The sequence below is a fragment of the Bombina bombina genome, chromosome 12 (assembly GCF_027579735.1).
Source record: "Bombina bombina isolate aBomBom1 chromosome 12, aBomBom1.pri, whole genome shotgun sequence".
In the NCBI taxonomy this organism is placed as follows: Eukaryota; Metazoa; Chordata; class Amphibia; order Anura; family Bombinatoridae; genus Bombina; species Bombina bombina.
The window spans coordinates 98,581,316-98,593,452 of record NC_069510.1 but is presented as its reverse complement, the minus strand read 5'-3'; positions in this window follow the sequence as shown (position 1 = coordinate 98,593,452).

Here is a 12,137-nt window from a genome sequence, read left to right as displayed (position 1 = left end):
CCCTTTAACTTGAGTGGACTATTACTAGAGACTTTTCATCCCTGACTCGTTACAGATATATTTCTTTCCAAAGGCAGGGAGAGTCCACAACCTCATTCATTACTGTTGGGAATATCAACACCTGGCCACCAGGAGGAGGCAAAGGCACCCCAGCCAAAGGCTATAAATATCCCTCCCACTTCCCCCATACCCCCAGTCATTCTTTGCCTTTTGTCACTATAGGAGGATGGCAAAGAAGGTGTTAAGAAGAAATAGAAGATTTAGTCCTCTAATGGGTATTTCCCCTTCAAGACAAGACTGGGGTTATGGTGTAGCCATGTAATTCTCTCAGTGAGAGTTATGGTGAGAGTTAGTTACCAGAGGTCGTAGGGAAGTTCTTTGCCCTCTATCTGGTAATACTTTGTACTAACACCCCCTTTGGGTATCCAGTGTAAGTGTTTTACGCTGCTTTCCCTCTCTCTCAGGTCCCTGTCAGAAGAAAATAATTTACTGTCAAACCTTGAGGTGCTGTTTGCTGCTCCACAGCATCCTGGAGGGTAAGTCCTTTATTTGTTTATCGGGGGGATTAAGGGCCAGTGGACTACTTAATACCCCTTATAAATGGGTCTGTTTCTGATCACAGTGTGACATCTCCTAATAGGATCTGGGGACACTCAGTTTTCTCCGGTACGGAGGTTATATTTTGTTGAGCAGATTGGGGCTTAAATGTGCAGCTTAGCTCCGCTAACATCCGGACCACTTGTGTGAGATGTTTAGGAGAGGTTAATTCTGGCATTTAACTTTACAAGTGCAGGTTGCGCTACGCAGCTATCACGTGCTTTTTTATTGTAAAGGGGGCGTGTTTTTTTTCTGTTTGTGGTCACATGACCGGGCACAGTCAGATAATCGGAACAGCGTGAGATCCGCTCTGCCAATTCAGCTCTATTCCTCGATGCAAGAAGAACGTTCTAGATCAGTCTGGTCCTTAGGCGGTAAGATGTTCCGGCTAAGGCTGCAGGACAGAGGTGCCTTTTTTTTTTTTTTAGTCATAAATTGGTGTGTGTGCTTTCATTACTGTGAGATCACAATACTCAAGATGGAGGACCCAGTTAACACCTCTGAGGGTTCTCCTAATACTGTTTCCAATTCCTGCTTATATTGTGAGGAGAATATAGTTTGCCCTCCTGCACAGTTCTGTTCCTAATGCCTAAGCTTGGTTTTAATAGCTAAGAAGGGGCTCAAGCCTATCCCTCCCTATAGAGGAGATATATGACCGAATCAAGGCTATCAAGATAGCGAATTCATTCATCTGTGATGCTAACATGCAGATGATCTGCCTGAACGCTAAGTCCTCAGGTTTCACGGTCCTATCTCATAGGGCCCTTTGGCTAAAGTCATGGTCTGCAGATATAGTTTCTAAGACTAGACTTCTTTCGTTACCTTTTAAGGGGAAGATTTTGTTTGGTCCAGGTCTGAACTCCATAATTTCCACTGTTACAGGAGGGAAGGGAGCCTTCCTTCCACAGGATAAGAAGGCGAGAGCTAAGGGGCTCCTTTCGTTCAGACAAGACCCAGCAAGCTCAGTCCTCGTCCAAGCCTGAACAGTCCAAGAGCACTTGGAAGCCCGGTGAATCCTGGAACAAGTCCAAGCAGAAAAAGAAGCCCAATGAGAATAAATCTACATGAAGGGGCGGCCCCTGATCCGGGACTGGATCGTGTAGGGGGCAGACTGTCCTTTTTCTCAGAGGCTTGGATTTGGGAAATTCAGGATCCCTGGGTGCTAGAGGTTGTCTCTCAGGGATACAAGATAGGGTTCAAATCTTGTCCCCCATGGGGCAGATTTCTTCTGTCAAGACTGTCCTCAAGTCCAGAAAAAAAGGACAGCCTTCCTAGCATGCGTAAATGATCTTTCCACCTTGGGTGTGAATGTTCCAGTGCCTCCATCAGAGAGAGGATTAGGGTTTTACTCAAACCTGTTTGTGGTCCCCAAAAAAGAGGGAACCTTTCGCCCAATATTGGACTTAAAGTGTCTCAACAAGTTTCTCAGAGTACCATCATTCACGATGGAGACTATCAGGTCCATTCTTCCTCTGATCCAGGAGGGTCAGTTCATGACTACAATCAACCTAAAGGATGCTTATCTGCATGTACCTATCCACTAGGATCACATACAGTTCCTGCAGTTTGCATTTCTGGACCAGCATTTCCAGTTTGTAGCTCTGCCGTTCAGCTTGGTTACTGCTCCCAGAATATTTACAAAAGGTATTAGGAGCTCTTTATTGCGGTAGCCAGATCTCAGGGTATCGCCGTAGCTCCTTACCTGGAGGATATCTTGGTTCAATCTCCATCTTTTCATTTGGCAAGATATCACACAGAGAGTCTTCCGTTTCTTCTTCAGATTCACAGTTGGAAGATCAACCTAGGGAAGAGCTCCCTGGTCTCCAATACCAGGGTGGTATTTCTGGGAACAATCATAGACTCTGTGTCTATGAAAATTTTTCTGATGAATCCGAGACACTCAAAGCTAATTTCAGCCAGTCCTTCTCTGCAGACAACCTTAAGACCTCCTGTGGCTCTGTGAATGGAGGTAATCGGTCTCATAGTGTCCTCTTTGGACATTATTCCTTTTGCTCGCTTCCATCTGCAACCTCTACAGTTATGCATGCTGAAGCAATGGAATTGCAATCACTCCAACCTGCCTCAGCAGATAGCCCTGGACAGATCGACAAGAGATTCTCTCTCTTGATGGCTCTGTTAAGATCACCTGTCCCAAGGCACATGTTTCTTGAGACCATCTTGGCAGATTGTTAACACAGGTGCCAGATTTTCAGGTTGGGGAGCAGTCTGGGGTCACTGGAAGGCACAGGGGACTTGGTCTCGGAAGGAGTCAGCTCTTCCTATCAATATCTTAGAGCTTCAAGCTATCTTCAATGTGCTCCTAGCGTGACAGGTATATCAGATTTCAATCAGACAACATCACCTCAGTTGCTTACATCAATCAATCAATCATCAATCACCTCAGTTGCTTACATCAATCATTAATCAGGGTGGAACAAGGACTCCACTAGCGATGGAGGAGGTGTCTCGGATTCTCCAGTGGGCAGAATCCCACAATTGTGTTCTCTCTGCAATTCATATTCTGGGGGTGAACAACTGGGAAGTGGACTTCCTCAGCAGACAGTCTTTTCAACACAAGGAAGTGGGCCCTCCACCCCGAGATATTCTCAGAGATAACTCAGGTGGGGGGTTCCAGAGATCGAGCTCATGGCTTCTTGGCTCAATGCGGTACGGGTCGAGATTGAGGGATCCTCAGGCAGAACTGGTGGATGCGTTAGTGGTTCGATGGAGGTTAAGACTCATATCTTTTTCCTCCACTGGCTCTTCTACCTCGAGTCATCGCCCACATCAAACAGGAGCAAGCCTCTGTTATTCTATTAGCTTGCTCGTGGCCTCGCAGGACCTGGTTCTCAGACTTGGTGAGGATGTCTTCCTCCCCTCCGTGGAGGTTATCCTCTCAGGCAGACCTGTTCATTCAGGGCCCTTTCCTGCATCAAAACCTAGATTCTCTAAGACTGACTGCGTGGCGATTGAACGCCTAGTCCTGTCCAAGAGAGGGTTTTCAGATAGTGTCACATACTCCCTGATCCAAGCTCGCAAGCCTGTCACTCGCCGCATTTACCACATGGTGTGGTCTACTTTTGGTGTGAGGAATATAAGTACCCTTGGCACAAAGTGAGGGTGGCTAGGATCCTAGCTTTCTTACAGGCTGGGGTGAAAAATGGTCTTTCAGCCAGCTATCTCAAGGGTCAGATATCTGCCCTGTCTGTTTTACTACATAAGAGATTAGCGGATCTCCCTGATGTGCAGTGCTTTGTTCAGGCCCTGGTTAGAATCAGGCCTGTATTTAAACCTGTTGCTCCTCCTTGGAGCCTTAATCTGGTTCTTCATGTTCTTCAGCAGGCACCGTTTGAGTCTATGCATGCTATTGATCTTAAACTTTGAACCTGGAAGGTTTCGTTTTTGTTGGCTATTGCCTCTGCATGAAGAGGTTCTGAAATTTCTGCATCACAGTGCGACCCGCCTTACATTGTGTTCCATGCCGATAAGGCAGTGTTGCGTACTAAGTTGGGATTCCTACCTAAGGTGGTACTAGAATAGTTGATAGTTAATTGAAATCAATCATCCAATAGGCATCTGTCTATACCTTTAAATGGCGGTTTTAGATTTTAAGATTTAACAGCTTTGACTACGGCCTGGAGTCGAAACGCGTCAGCTGCATCTGGCTGATGTCCTATTCGTCATGATACTTTCTGTCATAGTAATTGCTTCATATACCTTTGATATCCGTTTTTAACTTGAATCAATAAATGTTGAACTTTTAATATCCACCGGCTGGTGCTCTGTTTTTCTAGTTTGCTTCATGCCAAATTTGACCCTCTACAGTGTAGCACAGCCGGTGTGAGTGAAACTACGTTGTTCCCGCATTCAGCTCCAGAGATTTCATTGCCAGGAGCCGATCCAGCAACGGACCTATCACAGAGGAGCCGGCTCCACACCCCCCCGCTGACGACAGCCACAGATTTGTCTTCATTGGCTAGCAGCAGTATTGTTTGGCTAGCGTCATCGTTTGGTCATCGAAACCACCAGTTGGAGTGAAGAGTTTGAGAGGGGGTGGAGCTGCCAAGCCCACGGAGGCCAAGATACACGTAGGAGTGAGTTTATCTTACTCACCAAAGAAGTTTACTGTGGAGGCGGCTGGGGACACGCCAAGGAGCGGGACTCATACAGCACTCTTTCTACAATCGTAACCAGGAGTGTCCAATACAGACGAGCGAGCCCTGTAAGTCCTTTTCTGCTCTGCACTTCCTGAAAGTACCAGGTGAGATAAGCCGCATACTTCACTGTGTTAGCCTTCATAGTGGGCACCCATTTTGTGACTGCATAGTTTTTGCACAGGTCCGTATTGCTTTATAGTACTTACAAGGTATTTTGTACTATATCTGATCCGTTACTCTACAATATATGTACACCTGAGGATTGACTTTGTTTTGGTGGTGGTTAATAATCGAAACATCAATCAGGAGAATTTTGTTCCTTCCTTATGTCCAAATCCTTCTTCTTCGAAGGAACGTTTACTGCACAATCTGGATGTGGTACGTGCCTTGAAGTTTTATCTTCAGGCAACTAAGGATTTTAGAAAATGTTTGTCCTTGTTCGTTTTATATGCTGGAAAGCGCAAGGGTCAGAAGACCTCTGCGGTTTCTCTATCCTTCTGGTTGAGAAGCATCATCCGTTTGGCCTATGAGATGGCCGGTCAACAGCCTCCTGAGAGGATTATGGCTCATTCCACTAGGGCAGTATCTTCTTCATGGGCTTTTAAGAACAAAGCTTCAGTGGATAAGATTTGTAAGGCAGCTACCTGGTCCTCCTTACATACTTTTTCAAAGTTTTATAAGTTTGATGTTTTTGCTTCAGTTGAAGTTGCTTTCAGGAGAAAAGTTTTGCAAGTGGTGGTGCCTTCAGATTGAGGTCCACCTATCCTTTTTGCCCTCCCATGTTTCATTCGGTGTCCTCTAGTGCTTGGGTATTGGTTTCCAACAGTAATGAATGAGGTTGTGGACTCTCCCTGCCTTTGGAAAGAAAACAAAATGTATGCTTACCAGATAATATCCTTTCTTTCCTGGCAGGGAGAGTCCACAACCCCGCAGACATTTTTTTCTTATCTTCTGGCACCTCAATCCCTTAATGTTTCTCCTACTATTCCTCGTTCCCTCTGCTGAATGACTGGGGGTATGGGGGAAGTGGGAGGGATATTTATAGCCTTTGGCTGGGATCTCTTTGCCTCCTCCTGGTGGCCAGGTGTTGATATTCCCAACAGTAATGAATGAGGTTGTGGACTCTCTCTGCCAGGAAGGAAAGTAATTTATCTGGTAAGCATAAATTTAGTTTTTCCACCCCTACATATAAGCATGCTTCTAGTTTCATTTGTCAACCTTTAGAAAAATATAGTATAAATTAAAACCAAAAAAACCCACAAGCTTGACATCTGTAGGAGCTGCAAAATAGTGTACATTTATTCAACCCAAGCTTTTGTAAAAAACAAAAACATAAAAACTTTGTGATTGAACCAGTTAATTAGTCCTATAATAGAGGGTAGTAAAGGTTCTTGGTTGCCAGTCATATGAATGTTCCTCAGTTATCAGTTTTGATCCATGCTCAGATGGGGTAAATGTACACCAGTATACTTTTAGAGTTCAGCCATTTTTTTTAAAGTTGGTCTTGTAGGTGCATCAATTACATCCATAGAAACACTTTTGTAATCCATTATTTCAAGATCATACCTTAGAATACCTCAAAGCTCCCAGTGTGGCAAAATTTGCACAGTTGTTACAAATTAGAATTGATTAAATGTGAAAACGCAGTTAACTGGTGATCTTTTCTTAGAGAGTTTGTCTTGACAGTGCCAGTTTATGACTAGGTTACAAGTAATTTCATTTAGACTCCTAAAAACTCTATGCAGATACAAGAGTGATGTTTAATACTTTGAACTTCTATTCTAGCTTTTGAATGGTTGCCATTACATTCAAGGATACCTGCTATTAGATGGCTCACTCTCCGTACAATATTAAAAACCTCTTCTTTAGACAACAATATTGTTATTGTACGTTCAATCATATTTAAATCTATCAAGTGCTCTTTCAATGAAATTCTCTACCTAACTTATGTATCTCTTTGCATATCAGACAATGCATCTGATGAACTGGTACCCATGGGCATATGAGCTATGTATTTGTCATGCTCCACACTTCGAATAGTGGCAGGCACCTCATCTGTAAAAAGAGGATACAATACAAATATTTAGTTCTGATGGACTCACACTGTTGAGAAGGCTGACACCATTATTGTGTTGACGATTTTTGCTTGTAGAAAGAGCCCCACATATTGTTAAAGGGACAGTCTACACCAGAATATTTATTGTTTAAAAAGATAGATAATCCCTTTATTACCCTTTCCCGGGTTTTGCATAACCAACCCTGTTATATTAATATACTTTTTACCTCTGTAATTACCTTGTATCTAAGCTTCTGCAGACTGCCCGCTTATCTCAGTTTTTTTGACAGATTTGCATTTTAGCCAATCAGTGATAACTCCATGGGCGTGAGCACAATTTTATCTATATGGCACACATGAACCTATGCCCTCTAGTTGTGAAAAACTGTCAAAATGCATTCAGATAAGAGGTGGCCTTCAAGGGCTAAGAAATTAGCGTATGAGCCTACCTAGGTTTATCTTTCAACTAGGAATACCCAGAGGACAAAGCAAAATTGATAATATAAGTAAATTGGAAAGTTGTTTAAAATTGGATGTCCTATCTGAATCCATTTTTTAATAGACTGTCCCTTTAACTTTTTATACAGTAATGGCTAGTCAGGTCCACAAGATTACTTAATGACAGAAGGATCCCCACACTTGACTTCTTCACAACTCATTTGGATATGGAGAATATGGTTCTCTACAGTCAGATGTACATTCTTTGTACTGGATGGCAGAGAGCACATATATAAGTTTTGGTATGTCACTCAGAGGTTTGTTGTATGGGCGCTGTAGTTTATGACAAGCTGCTACACCAAATGTATAGAGGATAAAAATCTGATGTACACTTATGGTGCCTTGTTCTGCATTACCAGCCTTGATCATCGCTTGTGCCAATAAAAACTATGGGATTAGAAGTCTTAAGACATTTTGTGCCAATTATTACAAATACAACAAATCGTTCTCCTTTATTTGCTTAACAAATCTTCAATGTTCTCCAGCCACTTACAGGTTCTGCTTGAAGCTTTAGGAACTCAATGAATGATGATCTCAGCTCTCCTTCCTTCCATACACTTAATATTTAGGCATCTAAGGGAGGAAGAACAGTTACAAATTCAGATATTTAGGACTGAAGATGAAACCCCTTCGCTACTGGGGCTTTCAGAGAACTTGCCCAAAATACTGGAGAATTTTTAGCATTTTTGCTATCACTCCATTTAAACAGAAATAGGCGCATATTTATCAAGCTCCATACGGAGCTTGATGCCCCGTGTTTCTAAAGACCGCTGCTCCATAACCTGTCCGCCTGCTCTGAGGCGGCGGACAGAAATCGACAGAAATCAACCTGATCGAATACAATCGGGTTGATTGACACCCCCTGCTAGCGGCCGTATGCTATCAGCATTTATCAATGTGCAGCGGACATGATCCGCAATATCAGATCATGTCCGCTCGCACATTAATAAATAGGCCCCATAGAGTGTTTCTTTCCTAAGATATGGTGAGTCCACAAAGTCCTTAATTATTGTTGGGAATATCACTCCTGGCCAGCAGGAGGAGGCAAAGAGCACCACAGCAAAGCTGTTAATTATCACTCCCCTTTCCACAAACCCCAGGTATTCTCTTTGCCTTCGGTGCAAGGGGGAGGTGAAGTTTGGTGTCTAATGAAAATTTTCTTCAATCAAGATTTTATTATTTTGAAAGCCAGAGTAGGTTTGCTCTGATCTTTCCTCTCAAGTTTGGGTTTAGCTATACTCCACGTTAGTCTCTTCAGTAGGGCAGTGGTAGCTTTCAAGCAGTTAGGAACTTGTGGGGTGGGCCTCACTGCGTTTTCCTAACAGATTGATGCCCATATATAGAAAGCCAGAGTAGGTTCACTCTGTCCTTTCTTGTTTTCACAGGTCTCTGTAAGGAGTGGCTTCCTTTCCGGACAGCCAGAGGTGCAGGTAAGTGCAATTTTTTTCTTAAACACTGGCACTAAAAACAGATATGAAGCTGCACTTTGTGATTGAGGTTACAGTCCTGAGTTTAAGAAACAAAATTTATGCTTACCTGATAAATTTATTTCTCTTGTGGTGTATCCAGTCCACGGATCATCCATTACTTGTGGGATATTCTCCTTCCCAACAGGAAGCTGCAAGAGGATCACCCACAGCAGAGTTGTCTATATAGCTCCTCCCCTAACTGCCACCTACCAGTCATTCGACCGAAGACAAGCAAGAGAAAGGAGAAACTATAGGGTGCAGTGGTGACTGTAGTTTAAAAATAAAAAACACCTGCCTTAAAATGACAGGGCGGGCCGTGGACTGGATACACCACAAGAGAAATAAATTTATCAGGTAAGCATACATTTTGTTTTCTCTTGTAAGGTGTATCCAGTCCACGGATCATCCATTACTTGTGGGATACCAATACCAAAGCTATAGGACACGGATGAAGGGAGGGACAAGGCAGGCGCTTAAACGGAAGGCACCACTGCCTGTAAGACCTTTCTCCCAAAAATAGCCTCCGAAGAAGCAAAAGTATCAAATTTATAGAATTTAGAAAAAGTATGAAACGAAGACCAAGTCGCCGCCTTACAAATCTGTTCAACAGAAGCCTCATTCTTAAAAGCCCATGTGGAAGCTACCGCTCTAGTAGAATGAGCTGTAATTCTTTCAGGAGGCTGCTGGCCAGCAGTCTCATAAGCTAAGCGGATTATACTTCTTAGCCAAAAAGATAGAGAAGTTGCCGAAGCCTTTTGGCCTCTCCTCTGTCCAGAGTAGACAACAAACAATGCAGATGTTTGACGAAAATCTTTAGTAGCTTGTAAATAAAACTTTAAAGCGCGAACCACATCAAGATTGTGTAATAGACGTTCCTTCTTTGAAGAAGGATTAGGACACAGTGACGGAACAACAATCTCCTGATTGATATTTTTATTAGATACCACCTTAGGCAAAAAACCAGGTTTGGTACGTAACACTGCTTATCTGCATGGAAAATGAGATAAGGGGAATCACATTGTAAAGCAGATAACTCCGAAACTCTTCGAGCCGAGGAGATAGCTACTAAAAACAGAACTTTCCAAGATAAGAGCTTAATATCTATGCAATGCAAAGGTTCAAACGGAACACCTTCAAGAACTTTAAGAACTAAATTTAAACTCCATGGCGGAGCAACATGTTTAAAAACAGGCTTGATTCTAACCAGAGCCTGACAAAACGCCTGAACATCTGGAACCTCAGCCAGACGTTTGTGCAAAAGAATAGACAAAGCAGAAATCTGTCCCTTTAAGGAACTAGCTGATAAACCCTTCTCCAATCCTTCTTGGAGAAAAGATAATATCCTAGGAATCCTGACTTTACTCCATGAGCAACCCTTGGATTCACACCAATGAAGATATTTACACCATATCTTATGATAGATTTTCCTGGTGACAGGCTTTCGCGCCTGTATTAAGATATCAATGACCGACTCGGAGAAACCATGCTTTGATAAAATCAAGCGTTCAATCTCCAAGCAGTCAGACGCAGAGAAATTAGATTTGGATGGTTGAAAAGACCCTGAAGTAGAAGGTCCTGTCTCAGAGGCAGAGTCCATGGTGGAGAGGATGACATGTCCACCAGATCTGCATACCAAGTCCTGCGAGGCCACGCAGGTGCTATCAAAATCACTGAAGCTCTCTCCTGTTTGATCTTGGCAATCAGACGAGGGAGCAGAGGAAACAGTGGAAACACATAAGCCAGGTTGAAGGACCAAGGCACTGCTAGAGCATCTATCAGTGCTGCCTTGGGATCCCTGGACCTGGAACCGTAACAAGGAAGCTTGGCGTTCTGACGAGACGCCATGAGATCCAGTTCTGGTTTGCCCCAAAGTTAAATCAACTGTGCAAATACCTCCGGATGGAGCTCCCACTCCCCCGGATGAAAAGTCTGTCGACTTAGAAAATCCGCCTCCCAGTTCTCTACTCCTGGGATATGGATAGCTGATAGATGGCAAGAGTGAATCTCTGCCCATCGAATTATCTTTGAAACCTCCAACATTGCTAGGGAACTCCTTGTTCCCCCTTGATGGTTGATGTAAGCTACAGTCGTGATGTTGTCCGACTGAAATCTGATTAACCTGACCGCAGCTAGCTGAGGCCAAGCCTGAAGAGCATTGAATATCGCTCTTAGTTCCAGAATGTTTATCGGAAGGAGTACTTCCTCCTGAGTCCACGATCCCTGAGCCTTCAGGGAGTTCCAGACTGCACCCCAGCCCAGAAAGCTGGCATCTGTTGTTACTATTGTCCAATCTGGTCTGCGGAAGGTCATACCTTTGGACAGATGGACCCGAGATAGCCACCAGAGAAGAGAATCCCTGGTCTCTTGATCCAGATTTAGTAGAGGGGACAAATCCGTGTAATCCCCATTCCACTGACTGAGCATGCAGAGTTGCAGCGGTCTGAGATGTAGGCGGGCAAATGGCACTATGTCCATTGCCGCTACCATTAAGCCGATTACTTCCATACACTGAGCCACTGAAGGGCGAGAAGTGGAATAAAGAACACGGCAGGAATTTAGAAGTTTTGACAACCTGGCCTCTGTCAGGTAAATCTTCATTTCTACAGAATCTATCAGAGTTCCCAGGAAGGAAACTCTTGTGAGAGGGGATAGAGAACTCTTCTTTTCGTTCACTTTCACTTTCCACCCATGAGACCTCAGGAATGCCAGAACAATGTCGGTATGGGACTTGGCAATTTGGAATTTCGACGCCTGTATCAGAATGTCGTCTAAGTAAGGGGCTACTGCTATGCCCCGCGGCCTTAGGACCGCCAGAAGTGACCCAAGAACCTTCGTAAAGATTCTTGGTGCCGTAGCTAAGCCAAAGGGAAGAGCAACAAACTGGTAATGCCTGTCTAGGAAGGCGAACCTGAGAAACCGATGATGATCTTTGTGTATCGGAATTTGAAGATAAGCATCCTTTAAGTCCACGGTAGTCATGTATTGACCCTCCTGGATCATAGGTAGGATGGTTTGAATAGTCTCCATCTTGAAAGATGTGACCCTGAGAAATTTGTTTAGGATCTTGAGATCTAAGATTGGTCTGAAGGTTCCCTCTTTCTTGGGAACCACAAAGAGATTTGAATAGAAGCTTGCCCCTGTTCCTCCTTTGGAACTGGGTGGATCACTCCCATAACTAGGAGGTCTTGAACACAATGTAAGAATGCCTCTCTCTTTATCTGGTCTGCAGATAATTGTGAGAGGTGAAATCTTCCTTTTGGGGAAGAAGCTTTGAAGTCCAGAAGATATCCCTGGGACACAATTTCCAACGCCCAGGGATCCTGGACATCTCTTGCCCAAGCCTGGGCGAAGAGAGAAAGT